The following is a 6000-nucleotide window of genomic DNA, read 5'->3' as shown; positions in this document are numbered from 1 at the left end:
TCCTGTCTCCAAACGTGGACAAAAAACCCATAGATGGGTCTGAGGAGGATAACATTAGGAGATCACAGAGCAGTCAAAATTCTAAAACTAAGATGACACTTCTTTTCATTGTATTGCTTAGGGTCTGTAGAGGGGAAACCCATGTGGTTTGGAGAATATTGCCTTTTTAACCCTTTGGAAAATGAGCTTAAACTATGTGTCCACAAATGTGGACATCATGCATGAAAGGGTTAAACTGAAAAATATTCATACAGCTCTTCTCTTCCATTGCCAAAGAATTCCACATTCTGACACCCACAACACAAATACACATTTAGTAGCAGATAGAGGGGCAACGAGCATTCTAGATTTAAAACAACACACACAGGGTGTCCCAAAAAATGTATACACACTTTAAATAATTGTAAAGTAGGTGTTTATTAAAATTCATGTAATTTGATGATGATGATGATGATGATGATGAAATTCTTTCTTCAGTCCTCACATAATCCAACCAGAGTCCACACTCCAAACATTCCCCACAGGTTAGTGAGTGAACAGGCCCAGGCAGAAGCACAACGCTGACATTAATGCCTGTCCTACACATTCAGTTACCCAGCATTCAACAGAGGAAAAAGAAAAAAGCAGCAACAACCAAACAAACAAGAAAAACATAAAAAAAGTGAAACTAGACCAGAAAAATAGAAAACAGAACCAAGCAAATTAATGGGAATTTAATGTAGAGTCCAAAATAAATAATTTACTTATTACATCTGAACAATTGTATCCTTCAAAACTTGCCTTACGTACCATTTTTTTAAATATCCAAAATGTGCTGCACATTCTTAAATCCATGCTGGACTCATTCCATAGTTAACTCCAATAACACATATACATCTGCTTTTAGTCTGTTTTCTAGCTTTGTGTACGACACATGTACAAACATCTCACAAATCATATTCATTTCATTGAATTTTCCAAATGTCATCTTGTTTTGTCTGTTCTTCCTGTTCTCAACCTGACGTCCGTTCTGGTCCAGACTCTGCTGACATCTTACCAAACAGGTGGACTGGACGGAGGGGTTTGGGGGAATCCCCTCTGCATTCACCAGACCTCGCAGCACTAGACTGTTTTTGTATGTGAATCCCTAAAAGACAAAGTCTACGCTGTGAGACCTGCAACAGTCGCTGAATTGAGAGCAGCCATTGAACGTGAATGAACATAAATACCAGTGGAACAGTTTGGTGAGGTGTGGGATTCCATTGGTTGGCGTTGTCAGCAGAGTCTGGACCAGAACGGACGTCAGTTTGAGAACAGGAGGAACAGACGAAACAAGAAAATGAGGTTTGGAAATTCTGTTACATTTGGAAAATTAAATGAATTTGAACAAACACCTACTTTACAATTATTTAAAGTGTGTGTGGGTCAAAACACGGTGTTCGAAATCTCTGTGACGGGACATTTTAGAGACAATTGGACAGATTCGTGTTGTTAAATGACCCACATTTTTCCTTTTAAGTTCATTTGTGCTTTAGTTGGACCATAAGGGATTATCTGAAACAAGGAGCTACTTTATGTTGAAATAAATGTTGGAATGGTAATCGACTAAATTTCGCTCTCTGATGGGACATTACTGTGTTTTGACCCGCATACATTTTTTGGGACACCCTGTATTTCTGTTCACGTCTATGGAATGACTTCTCGTGACATCTCGCGATAATAAACTGGAAAAACCAACCGCACGCACTTCTGTTTTTTCAATATTTTGTAAATATGGGTACAGTTTTGCGCACATGTCCAATGGAAAAGCGACTGGTGTTGCACTTTGCATGCTTACTCATACTCTGCTTCCACACTGTGAGCAACACTAGAAGACCATAAACACCAGTGGAATCTGTACAGAATTAGGGAGTTGAGGAGTTTTTAAGTATCTTTTTAAAACTAGATCTCATGCTTCCTCGTTTTCTCACGTTATGAACAAGGCAGAAGGTGCAAAATGGTTCAACACTACGTTCATCCATGCAGAGCTGCTTTGTTCTGCTACAGTTTAAAGGGTGAAACATGCGACCATCATGAAGCTCAAAGGTATGAGTGAATGCACAGAAGGTTATGAGGCGCTGGTCCAGACCAAGGTTATTATCGTTAACGAAAACTAACGAAATGACCAAAACAGAGTTGTTATTCGAACTCTATTCTGTTCATATTTGTGTCAGACATGTTTAGGTGATCAGTTCAGTGTTCCATTCACTTCTACATGGAATGGATCAAATATCTCATCACACTTAAAATCAGACAGAATCACCTTAAGAGGAACTTTTCAGTCAGATAGAAAACTGATTTATAGACAACAGATCTGGAAAAAAAATCTTCTTGTAGTAGAACCGCTGCTCCTCCACATCGAGAGGAACCAGCTGAGGTGGATCAGACATGTTTCACATCCTCCTGGACTCCTCCCTGGGGAGGTGTTCTGGGCATGTCCCGCCAGGCGGAGACCTCGGGGAAGACCTAGGACACGTTGGAGAGACTCTGTCTGTGGGCTGGCCTGGGAACGCCTCGGGGTCCCCCCGGAAGAGCTGGAGGAGGATCTGGGGAGAGGGAAGTCTGGGCGTCCCTGCTTAGACTGTTACCCCCGCAACCAGGCCCCGGATGAAGCAGCAGATAATGGATGGATAATGGAAGTTTTTTTTCAAGAAATGTTACCAAAATAATTTTCCCTTATTCCACTGGCAGATTTTTTTGCTTAATTCAAGATTTTTTCTTAACATTTTTTTTGCTTAATTCAACTTTTTTTTTCTTTATTCAAGATTTTTTGCTTGAATTAAGCAAAAAAATCTGCCAATGGAAGAAGTGAAAATTAACTTGGTAAGATTTGTTGAAATCAGATTTTCCAAATCTATTGAATACAAAATGATGAAAACTAGAATTGAAAAAACATTTTCATTAACTGAAATAAATAAAATTATAATTAAAAGAAAAAAAATAACTAACTGAAATTGTATTGTGTGTTTACGAAACTAACTAAAACGGATAAAAATTATGGATAAAATTCCCTTCGTTTTCAACTTTGTCAATGTCGGATTGATACGAAATTGATTTATTTAGTTCTAGCAATTTTAGCTAGCGGCACCATACGACACTTTTTGCTCCGTCACTTGTGTTCACTTGTGGTTTCCAGTCGTCTTCTGGTCCCCACTCTACCTGGAAACATGGAGACTAAAGCAGCAGAGTCCTGTCTGGGATTGATTTGAATAGGAGCACAGAGAAGAAGAGAAAGAGCCACTGAACTACAACTGAACTACAACTGAACTACAACTGAACTACAACTGAACTACAACTAAACTACAACTAAACTACAACTGAACTACAACTGAACTAAACTGAACTACAACTGAACTATAACTGAACTACAACTGAACTAACTGAACAACTGAACTACAACTAAACTACAACTGAACTATAACTGAACTACAACTGAACTACAACTGAACTACAACTAAACTACAACTGAACTATAACTGAACTACAACTGAACTACAACTGAACTACAACTGAACTATACTGAACTAACTGAACTACAACTGAACTACAACTAAACTACAACTGAACACTGAACTACAACTGAACTATAACTGAACTACAACTAAACTAAAACTAATCATTTAGAAAAAAACAAAAACTATCAAACCTGCTCTAAAAATGAATTAAAACAAACTGAATTAGAGAAAAAAAAGTCAGAACTAAATAAAACTAAACTAGAATGAAAAATCCTAAACTCTTAGAACCTTGGTCCAGACGAGGATACAACTCAACCCTTTTGCACCACAGCGGGGCTTCCAAAAACAAACCTGTTGTCCAAGTTGCTTGCAGTGTAAACCAGCCAACAGTGGCCTGTGTTTGTAGTGGTCGGCTGTCTGTCGCAGCTTTGTCAGTGTGTGCTGTGATGCTTTTTGTGCGGATGTCTGCTGGCGTTGCACTGTGGTCTGGGACGCAGCTGCAGGCGGGGTGTTTGTTGGATGTGCCAGATCTGGGCTTTGACCTCGGATCATCCATCACTCGGCAACGCTGCGAGGCAGGCGGGTTTGGGAAGAGGAAGGAGTTGTTGTGCAGCGTCCGGGTTCTTCTTCTCGTCTCCGCCCGTCACAGCCTCTGGTGTCTCCATCCTCTGTGGCGTTAATCATCATGACTTCACTGGGGCCCGGCGTCTCTGTTCCTTAACATGCTTACCTAACATCGCGGCTCTCGGAGTCGGCTTCGGCTTCGGCGTGTCCCTCTGACTGTGCATCAATAACACCACAATCTCATCTTGTCGTCCTCTTGGCTAACATCCATCAGTGTCTTGTCCAATAACTGCATGGTGCCCTCCGTGTGGACAGCTGCAGCGTGGATACTATGACTGCGGCTTGCTTTGTGCGGTTATCAGTGTTCTTGCCTGATAAAGTCCAGTAATGTTTTTAAACCCAAGCACTCTGAACATATGAGTCAGTCACAGAGGGTTTTCCTCCACAAACCCAGGCTTTCCACCTCTAATCCAACCGTAATGCGTCTAAATCCAATATTTCTCCTCCCTGTATCAGGATGTAACACATTTATTGTAAAGCAGGGCTCTCAAACTCATTTTCTTTCAGGTTCCACATTCAGCCCGATTTGATCTGCAGTGGGCTGGACCAGTAAATAAGAACAGAATAAGCTATAAACCACAGGTGTCAAACATGCGGCCCTGGGGCCAAATTCAGCCCGCCAAAGGGTCCAGTCCAACCCCTGGGATGAATTTGTGAAATGCAAAATTACACTGGATATTAACAATCCAGGATGTTCAAATCATTTTAGGTCATTTCAGTCTAAAGTGGATCAGACCAGTCAAATACTATCAGAATAACCTAGAATAATGAAATTTGTCTCTTTGTTTTAGTGGAAAAAAGTAAAATTACACAAAATGTTGACATTTAAAGACTAGCTTTTACAAAAAATGTGAATATCTGAAATGTCTTGAGAGAAGTCTGTGGATTTTTAATAATAATCTGTTATTTAATGTTGTGTGTATTTGTAGATCCACTGTGGTTTGTATGTTAGAATGAACATGTATAAATGATAAACTAAGCATAATATTGGTAACATGCACTGATTTTACTAAGGAATTTTCAGGTTGTTCATATTTGATCATGTTATGTTCAAGTACAATTCATAGATGTAAACATTTTCATTATGGAATTGACTTTTTTCACTCAAATTTCTAACCCTAACCCACCCTGTAGGTTATTATGATATCATTTTTGAGTTTGATGCCCTAACTTGCACTCTGTAAATTCATCCCACGGGCCGGATTGGAACCTTTGGCGGGCCGGTTTTGGCCCCCGGGCCACATGTTTGACACCTCTGTTGTAAAGGGTCAAAACACTGTATTTGAAATCTCTCTTACAGGATACGATAGAGACAATTTGACAGATTAGTGTTGCTAAATGATCCACATTTTTACTTTTAAATTCATTTTTGCTTTAGTTGGACCAAAACAAGGAGCTACTTTCTGTTGAAATAAATGTTGGGATGGTAGTCAGTTACAGTCGGCTCTGTGACAGGACATGACTGTGTTTGGACCCTAAAGTACCATCCTTGTGGACACACTGGGTCCTGAAAACACTGCCCCCCCCCCTCCTGGGTTTGTCTCTTTAACGCTGTGTGACTGATTCAGACGGTAACAAGGTGTCAAGTCCTCAAATGTGGCTGGTCCAACATAAACCGTTGTCATGTAAGTGTTTGGACAGTTATGTTCAAGGTAATTCAGCCATGAATCTGAACAAAACACAACTACTGTTACTCACTGACATGTGGTTTCAGCGACGATGTCCCAGAACGAAGGAAATAATAATGAGTGGTAAAACTTAACACGCCTGGTTGGTCATTGTTCGCATTTACAGTAAACAAGCCTTTGTCTCTGGATAATCCACCTGTTTAGTTTAATTAAAATGCTTTTTATGAAACATTAATGCAGCCACTGAGCTATTAAATAGAAGAACCATCTGCATG

Source organism: Sphaeramia orbicularis, chromosome 21 (genome assembly GCF_902148855.1).
Source record: "Sphaeramia orbicularis chromosome 21, fSphaOr1.1, whole genome shotgun sequence".
Taxonomy (NCBI): Eukaryota; Metazoa; Chordata; class Actinopteri; order Kurtiformes; family Apogonidae; genus Sphaeramia; species Sphaeramia orbicularis.
The sequence above is the reverse complement of the archived record's forward strand: the minus strand, read 5'-3'. Positions refer to the sequence as shown.